The 10,495-nt window shown below is 26.1% G+C and overlaps 1 long non-coding RNA gene across 1 annotated transcript; it reads right to left on the reverse strand.

Annotated features, from left to right (window-relative positions):
- Positions 1 to 6,995: 6,995 nt before the first annotated feature.
- LOC119662787 lies at positions 6,996 to 10,158 on the reverse strand. Its single transcript, XR_005250901.1, has 3 exons — positions 10,095 to 10,158; positions 7,323 to 7,551; positions 6,996 to 7,238 (listed from the first exon to the last, which is right to left on the reverse strand). It is a non-coding gene; the product is annotated as an uncharacterized LOC119662787 (long non-coding RNA).
- Positions 10,159 to 10,495: the final 337 nt, after the last annotated feature.

Consider the following 10,495-nt stretch of genomic DNA (forward strand, 5'->3'; position numbering starts at 1 on the left):
TTGCAGGCAAGCAATATAAACACAACATTAATACTATTCATAATTAACCACAATACCTTACTTTCCAAATCAAAAAATTAAATATATAGGCTATATGTATTATATATACTTTTTATCCTGAGTTCGGATTTAGCCTGCTGCTAAAAATATAGAAGAAAAAATTTAAGATGAAAACTTTTAACTCCTTTTCTGATTTTTCAAAATAAAAGTTACTATCATCGCCTAACTCATACTCTAACGAAATACATGATTAAATAAGTTCCCTCTTAGAACATGATGCTACAAAACTTCATCAGGAGTAGAACGTTTAGAGAGATTGAATAACATAAGTAACATATACGAGTATAATTGATTATATTTATTTAATACATAAAATGATAATTTACTCATGAGGCAAAAACCGGTCACAATTCCTTTATCAGCAGTAGCTTGCTTACGATAAGTCCAGCTAAACAATTCTAAGGTACCTGTATAGATAGATTTCTTATATATATTTATCTTATAGATTTCTTAATTAAATATTACTTAATTAAGGGTAGATTTTTATTTGACACCCTATACTATATATCATTATTATTGAAAGTGAAAATCCTAAACCCGATTCCTTTTCAATATCCGTACAATACTTACGAATATCGCTTTTATATGGAACAGTTTGTATTAAAATCGGAATATAACTATTTTTTTAATAGCAGTGTTTAAACGAAAAATATAGGGTTTTCACCTCGACAGAAAATTTGAAGTCTTCACACCTACTTATAAGATTGGAAAATTCTTGTAGTTATTTTCAAAAAAAAAAAATTGTATCAAAATATCTGTACCGACAATGAAGGCATTATCTTCTTGAACACTCTCCTAGAACTTCTGGCAAAAAGCTATTTCAACAGCTACTGGTAACCAAAAATAGTGTAGTACTCGTACTTTACAATTAACTATAAATCACTAATTAATTATTTAATTAATTATAATTATTGCTGAATTAAGTGGTGTTCAACTGAGCCTCTTATCGACAATTAGATATATTTTGAAAGCCCTCGCTCCTTAATTGACATGCAATTTCGGTCGTCTAGATACTGTAGGCGTTGTGCCACTTTAAACGACCAAACGGATTTACCAAAAATCCGTTATCAATCCATAGAACTACTACCCACTACTAATCTTAATTCCTCGTAAATGACCGGAATGTTTTCATTTTAGTTTGCCATTATCTATTATCTTCTTTTATTCAACATGCTATATATGATTTTATCGGCACTTTCAAGTTTTTCCAAGTGTACTATTTCCTTTTCAAAAAAATTTAAGTAATTATATTTAATTTTCTAACTACAAATAACCTAAATTTTTACTTTTCTTTTTGTTAACAAAGGTATTTTGCCCCTACTGGCCCCACAAATCTACATATACTATTTCGAGGTAGTTTTTTTTTTTATTGATTTTATTTTTATCGCGTACGTTGCACCCTCTGTTGGTCACGCGAATCTGTTTGGATATATTGTTATTTTTTTTTACAAAAAAGCTGACAGTTTATTTGTGTCTCTTTATTATTTAGCATCATGTCCATTATTGCTTGTCTCTAAAAGCAGTTTTTCGTTGGAACTTAATTCTTCCTTAAAATTTCATTTTATTTATAAGGTCTTTTAAATGTTTTTAAATATAATACCTAATTCTTATTTATTTTCTTGAGGTACATCACGTCAAGATCACCACTCTGGAAGTACTAATGATTAAAATTTATGAGTAACCTTACCATTTCAGGAAATAAAAAACTTGAATCCTATATTATAAAACTCATTATTTTTGTTTTTGAAATTACACATAAAGTAATTAATCTTGAGATAACACTCTCAAAGTACTTCTATTGTCTTTACTTTGAAACTATAGGACACCGCTAGCAAAACTTGACACGTTTGTAGATCGAAGAATCAGAAACAAAAGTTTATAAGTAAAATTATCGTTATGAGATAGTTAACTAACAGAGGTCAGGACCTGGGCTACTAGCTCACTTATTTGCACCTTTATGAATTTTTCGTTCTTTAAAGTTTTGATAAGGAAGCCTATCCGAACTTCAGTGAAAACGAACCCCATATAAATTTCACTTTTCCCTTTTAATGCAGTTACGTATTTTTCATCATATATATCAAAGAAGCGAAAAAAAGTAAACTTCAAATTAAGAACAACTATATATATGAACATAGTCAAGATAGACTTATAGGACTGTGGCCGTTTCCTAAAAATATGCCGGAAGCAATATTTCATAATGAAAAGAACGCCCATATAAGAATAGCGTGCTCAAAAAAAAAATTTTTCAAAAGGCTAAGGTTTAGACATGTGTATATGAGGCAGACTGTGTAGCAACAGTAGATAAATTTGAACGCGAAGACTTTCTTCTAGTAAAATAATTTCAGAAAGTATGGAATAGTAGATATTTCAGGAAACAGATCTTTTTTTTGCTTTTTATAAGGGGGCTATATCCTATCCTGCCTACACTAAAGCGCATATCTGACAACGTTGACTTCTCACGAAATTAAAAACAAAGAGCAACTTGATTTGGAAGATTTTACATTAAAATTCAAAATGAGCAAATATTTTTTGGGAAATGCCCTCATTTTTAAAAACCGAAGCTATGGTATATAAGAATTAAAGACAAAATCAATTTTTTTAATTTTAAAACAGAATTACAAATACTTCAAGTTACGCTTAAAGAATTAAACTTAAGACTTTAATCAACTACACAATAAGAAAATATTACAATATGATTACCAAAAAGGAGCAACGAACGATACGGTCAGGATCTGGTGTCCTTCAACGAAAACCGAAGCGAAGTCTCTTGATCTAGCTTCCAATAAACCTTAAGCACAAACCGAACTATTGACGAAAAAGTGTTTTTGATGCCCTATGCTCCAAATTTATGGAGCATCTATGCTTTATGTAATATATCTCTCGAAACAACAGAAATGGTGTTCTAGTTGAAAAAACCAAAATTGAACATAAAAATGTACAAATTGAATTAACTTTTACTCAGGAAGATAATAGCATTACTTAATTTTAGTAATGTGAGTAAAAGCGATTGACCACATCATTAGTAATAGATATTTACAAGCATATATATATATATATATATATAAGAATTTTAATTAAAAAGTTAATATACCTGAGACTCCAAGCTATCACTGTATATATGCAGTATTAAACAATTTTAAAATTCTCAATAAAAATTTTGGTCAATATTGGTCAATAAAAATTTAACCAATATACCAAATTTTTTAGTAGAAATTCAAAATAATTAATCACCCGAACAATATATCAAAAATTACACTAGACCATTACTTTAATGAGAAAGGACCGAAATATTGATATATATAATATAAAACATCACTGAAGACTCAACTAAAAGTATATATGCATATATTTTTACTTTAACTACAAGCATATAAAAATATTATAAACAACTTCTTATAGTATAAATAATATATATGATACTTCACTTTTCAATATTTACTAAATAATTATATGAATCAATATCATGATTATAGATTATAGTCGACATTAATGAAACAGAAATTTTTTTAACTTCTTCTTTATCTTTAACTTTCTATATATGTATTAATATACATATATATTGTATATTTATATAATATACAATATTTAAAATTCAAAAAGCATATACGAGATTTAATTTCTTTTGGTTTTACTCCAATTTAAATTCAATTTTCGTTCCCGTCTGTCGATACCAACGGCTGGTTATATATCTAATACTGAACATACATATATATATGATATAGTAAACTCGGAATTATTCAACACTAAAATTAAACACAATCTCGTGTTTATTGGGGACTAAAAATGGTATCGCAAGTTGAAACAGTTAATATGTCGTATTAGCAGTGGTATTGCAATAATAACGGGTCTAAAAGTGTTAGTGTACTAGAGCGATGGCATCAATAACATAACCTAACTTATTTAATATATTAGTGAAGAATTAATACACATTTGCCTAAAAGTTGATAAACATTATGAAATACAAAAATCTTTAATTAACATTGTTAACTAACGGACAAAATATTCACGAAAACTATATATTTTGTAACCGATGAAATATTAAAAATAATTTTTATTGATAAAAAATTGTTGACCAATTCAATAAATTATTTAATATAAGTTTTTGTAAAATAAATAAAAAAAATTTGAAAAAAACTCATTATAACTTTTTATAGTAGAGTAGTAGTATATAGTATATAATATATAGTAGTATTTATAGACATTTATAACAATTATATTATATATATAAAGCTTACAGCTATGACATTTTAGCCATCGGCAGGGTAACTTTTTATATATTCCTGTTTAAAAAAAAAAATAGTCATTTACATATATGAATATCGCCGACGTTTCGAAGTTTATCTGGGTTTTAATAATACTCAACACTGAGAAATAGGTCAAATGAACTTCGAAACGTCTACGATGTTTATATAGACAACTACATACAAATAAAAATAGAAATAAAACTTAATTTGCAAGCTCTTATTTTACATATTTACATAAACCTTTTTTAAAAAAGGGGAAAGCTTATACCGATAGTCTAAAATTTATTAGTTATTTGAAAACAATCCAAACAACCGCCTTATAAACAACATTTCTCTATTCGAAAATAGATTTACTTATCTTATAGGAATTAATATTTAATTTTAAAATAACTACTTATTGTGTATAAATCATTTAAAACCAAAACAAATTTGCAAATTTTATTTAAATTTAAATCAAACAGTTATAAGTTATAGATCATTAATATAAAAATATATTACATTCAAATTTTAATATACTAAAATCTTATCTTATTTATCTTATATAAATAATATAAAAATTATAAAATATTATTTATTTTATTTATACATATTTATAATATACATAAATTTCCAGAAGTAGATATTAACAATTTTATACATAAATTATATTCATGTACACAAATAATTTGTATATATAATTCATATATATATTATATTATAATTATATATATATATATATATATAGTTTAAAGTTCTAATAATATTATGTTAGGATTTCCTTAAAAATTGATATTTTGGCTTTTATTCTAAGGACGGAGTGTAAGCCGTGGTCGTATTGCTACGATCCACTAGAATCAAGTATCCCACATATATTGTATTTTCTCTCATATCGTTTTGACAAAGTTATTTATTATAGATAAGTTGTATTCTCATGTAAAGATAAGAAGAAAAGATATTGAAAATAAAAGTTACTTAAATAAAAATAAATTCTTGTATTTAAAAAATATTTTCATTGTGAAACATTTTAAATATATACTATAAAAATATTTAAACGGAAATATAATAATTTATGTGATACAATTCAGTACAAAATATATACAAAATACTTTAACAATTGTTATATTAATTAATTTTTGTAATGTATATTAAACTTTTTAAATATAACTATAATCAAGAAATAGTAAAGAATAGTATATAATTGTACAGAAAAAAATTGCTATTTGTAATTTTATATAGATTATAAGATGAAGATTAAAAAATAATAATTTATAAAATGTTTTTTAATATATAAATATCCGCATTATACTTTTATTTGAAACAGATTTTTGATCATAATATATACAAAAATTAATTAATATATTTTAAGATAATTTTAAAATCATAAAAAATTACATACTTTGTTTAAAATAATTATTTAGTTGAACTTATCAAGAATTAGTGTATTATTAAAATTTTTTAAATAAAAAATAATTTTTGAAATAATTTTTAATTTAATATGTATTACTAATTTATATGAAACAAGTTATTGAAGTTATACTAAATAATGCTCAATAAATATATAAGAGGTATACACGATCTCGAGAGTAACGCTTGTATTTGACATGTATTATATTATTGGCGCTTCGCGCTATTACTATATTACTCGGTTACCAAGCGTGTTAAGTTATGTATATAATTGTATAATGATGTATAATAAATTAATGTTTATGTATATAATGTCAATAGTTATGTACCGCTTAGTATAAAACCAGAAAAGCCAAAATATTGAAACTCTAAATTGTATTAGTAGCAGCCGCAATAATCAAAACAAAACTTAATACAAGCAATTACTTAATGTTAGTAAAATATGTTTTAAAACCGATAGATTTAATTAAGTTTATTGAGATTATGATTATACAATTTTTATATTTTTTTTAAAAATAAATTATTAAAAAAATATTGATTTTTTTAACTCTTAATTTAGTTTAAATTACTTAAAGATATGTAATAACATTTTATAAATTAAATGTAATACTAAATATTTTAATTATATTATAAATTCATTGAAACTATATATAAGTAAAATATTAAACAATTTGTTCCTAAATAATTTGCAAATAAATTTATAAATAAAATATAAAATTTCTACAATTAATTAATTAATTAGTTAATAAAACTATATGTAATAATTATTTAAACACTAACATCATTAAGTTTATACTTTAATATATATTCATTCACGAGTCAGTGTAATAGAATAATTTCGTGACTTTACTAAAGCTTTTTTTATTTGATTTGTATATAATTTATATTTATTATATTATAATTGTATATTTAAGTAATTATTAAGTTTAATATGCACATATTATTCAAATACACCTTTCAATAATCACAAATTTCTAAATAATTTCAATTAATTTTAAAGTATTTTGCAAATAATGTGAATGTTATTTAACTTTCTCAATTTCTTAAAAAATGTGGGCTATTGAAACTACATATATATATGTACCTAGAATTGCATCAGAAAAATATGCTGAACTTCAAACTATATTTCTATTAATTTATTTTGACTCACTACCAGAATCCAACAAAGCTTTCATTACAATGTGTTATTTAAGTAGTCACAGACTCTATCGAGTTAGAGACACTAACTCGCATTTCATCAAACAAAGAAAGAAAATATATATACATTTGTACATAAAACATTAAATATAATTAATTAGAGTAGCGAACGTATGCATATATATCTTTCAGGTATAAGCTGATAATCTGTAGTTTATCGCCAATATCTTTGGACAGCATCGCTTATAATAAATCTTTCAGATTTTCGTGGGCTAATGAAATTCACGATCTATAGCATTGCTATATCACATTGATTTCTTACAAGTTAATCGATTCTATCCTATTGATGAGTGTAATAATTTAATGTATTGATAAAATAGAAAGATTTCAATTTGACTCCAGTTTTGAAAGCAGCTGTAATAAAAAAAATTAATACATATAAACAAAAAAGTCCAAAATAATAAATTTATTTTATTTTTTTTATTAATATATTCTTACCATGTTTAATTAAATGTCCTTGCGACTATTTATTCATTAATAGTTTATATCTATGTAAAGATATTTGTCTACATTAACTTAAGTTGTTTTTTAAATTTCACTCTCTCTATCCCTCAATCCGTCATATTTTTACATCCACCTTGTCCTTAGGCATTATGATATTTTATCCTATATTGGTACATTTTCAGGTTCCCTATGTTTGTCTCTCTGTTCTGGGTGGTTCATAGCACTACTCAGAAAATAAATGTATTTGAATATTGGAAAGAAATAGTTTCAATAAATTTAATCATAGTAATAGAGTAGCTTATAAACAAAATATAAATTTAAACACCTATTACACTTCTATTCATCTATCTAAATTTAAACCAATGATTTATTCTATTAAACCTAAATTTTGAAGTGTTACATCAAATTATTATTACTATAAGAGCACCGTGTCAATATTTAATTTTACTTAACACTTTATATATAACACGATATTAGATTCTGTAAAGAGAATGAGGAGTCGGCCACACATGTGCTGTTAGAATTCCCTGCGCTAATGCACATACGTTATAGGCTCCTAGGAATGTGTATTCTTACGGAAGAGGCAATAAAACTCTGTAAAGTAGGTTCTATACTACTTTTAATTGACGCAACAAGCCTTAAAGACCTACTCTTAGCCCAGAAGGGGGCACAATAGACCCGATGGTCGCAGTGCCACATCCCCTAACAATAATAATAATAACACGATATGTTAAATCTCTTCCAGAAGATCTGAAAAAGACTAGATATAAATTATTTCACCTTATAAAACTAAGTATAAATAATTATTTATATGATGTCCTCACGCTCCGGCGAAAAAGGTGTTTGAAGCAGTAGTTGGCGGAAGAAGACGTAGAGGTAGACCGTGTCTCCGGTGGAGTGATCAAGTTGAGGGAGCACTAACTGGACTTGATATACGAGACTGGAGAAGGCGCGCACGCAGCAGAGGCGCCTGGGGAGACATGCTGCGTCAGGCCGAAACTCGGTAACGGGTTGTTATGGCCACATAAGTAAGTAAGTAAGATGTCCTCATGTTGTTTTGAAAGATACACAAACATAATGTAACTAAGCATACAAGTAATAAAAAAAAAATAAATCACATCCGTATAAATACGGATTGCTAAAACACATAGGTACTCCGGTAACATTTGCACTGCCAATGCAGGAATGAAATCCACAGGGCAGACGAAAACGCGCATGGCCCAAAGTAATGTGGAGGAGAATACTTATTAGAATATATATTTTAGTGAATTTGGAGCAACATCGTCAAACAGTAGCAATAGGCGTTCATTTGTTGATAGATTAAGTCCATAAAAGTACAAAAATTATATATGGATTTACTTTGTATAACCATGTCTTAATATTTTATTTATATAAAACATTTTAACACTTTCTTCTATATGATTCAATCACACTTAAATTAACTGTTAAATAATTGAGCAATAAGTAATAAAAACTATGAAACCACGTTGATAGAAAGTCTATAAGAATTATTTAAACGCTGACAGAAGAAACCGAATACAACTTCTCCATTAAAGTAAACCTAAACCAACTGTAAAAGTTTTTAAACTTGATTTTATCCTTAACTTTGAAAGGTAGTCGCTTTGCCAATTAGGTGAGGAAAAGGAGAGCAAACATATCTAATCTTTTGCTGGACAAGTATGGACACTGATATATAAGGTCAGATCTCATCCACTGGAAGTCCGCAACATGACAAAAGTTATTAGGAACATCAAGTCTCATTACATTTTATTCCTACACACAGAGACCTGTCAGCACCAATATCGTTATGCTGACTAGGTATAGCTTTAGTTGAAGCAGCTGAAAGGCAAACTTATGCCGTTTTCGATTGCTTAATCTGGAATAGCTTTTTAATTGTGATTCACTTTTGGTGTAATTTTTATTTACTTGAAATTAATTTGTAACTCTCTAGATATTTTGCCAAAGTAGCAAGATTATCCTAATATTAATAATAAAATTAACAATAATCTTGTGAAAAACAACTGAAATCAGACTCTAAAATATAATGCAATGACTTGTTTGTTTAATAAATAATATTACTAGTATATTATTCCCATAACACTATATAAAGTTTATCATTCTACAATATGCAAATAGTTGTGTATAGAGTAACCATGATATTTACGTAGTTAGAAACGTAGTTGTTGCGTTCAAAGTGACAAGGTTTCAAGATGGCGTTCAAAAAACGTGTTTTTCTAATCAGCAATAACAATTTAGCGCCAAACTGACTGAATACGGGAAGTAATCGAAAGTTAAAAATTAAACAAAAAATTTATCAATAAAAACAAAACAAGTACTGACTCGTTGAAGTGGTCAAGTTTCTTTGCCTCGTCCAAGACCAGTTTTAATAAATTCAGAGACGGAAGTTGTTATTGTAGCCATCCAAACGTTGATCCGAAAGCAAGTACATAGACATTGCACTAAGGGGTGGAGTTGAAATAGTTATATGACATGGGATAAAAGTAATGATGAGGTAGACATGTAATTGCCAATAGATAGTCTCACTTCAAATATATATTTGTAAAAAAATTCTGTTTAATTTGGACTGCACCTTAAATACAAATTATGATTAAAATACATATCTGAAGTTATATTAAAATAAAAACTAAACTTTAGCTCACATATACAAAATTAAACGTTTAAATTCAAATCAAAATGTTGATATAATAAATATAATTATAAACTTATATTATTACTTTGATAATATATTGTTGAATGTATAGTTACATTAGTTTGTTTACGGCTTCAGCGGTTTTATAAAAGATTTTAGGTTTCCAGTCTTAAATTTTTAGACATGAAGTTATTATATATTTCATTTTCCCATAAATTCCAATACGATATAATGTTGAATAATTACTATAAGAGAATAATAAGTTAAATATAATTTCTTTTTAGAATTTTTATAATGCTCACCAAACTCCAAAGCAATCTGACAAAGATTTATTCTGAAAAATATTATTTTTAATATGTAACACAACTATAATGTTTATTTAATATCAACCATTTATGAATTATAAATATGATAATTCACAAATGGTGAATTAGTAATTCCCTTTTATCAATTTATTCAAAATCAATTAAAAACTTTAATATTAATCAGTATACTTGATTGTAAGAATCAAATCGTT

Source organism: Teleopsis dalmanni, chromosome X (genome assembly GCF_002237135.1).
Source record: "Teleopsis dalmanni isolate 2A chromosome X, ASM223713v2, whole genome shotgun sequence".
Lineage (NCBI taxonomy): Eukaryota > Metazoa > Arthropoda > Insecta > Diptera > Diopsidae > Teleopsis > Teleopsis dalmanni.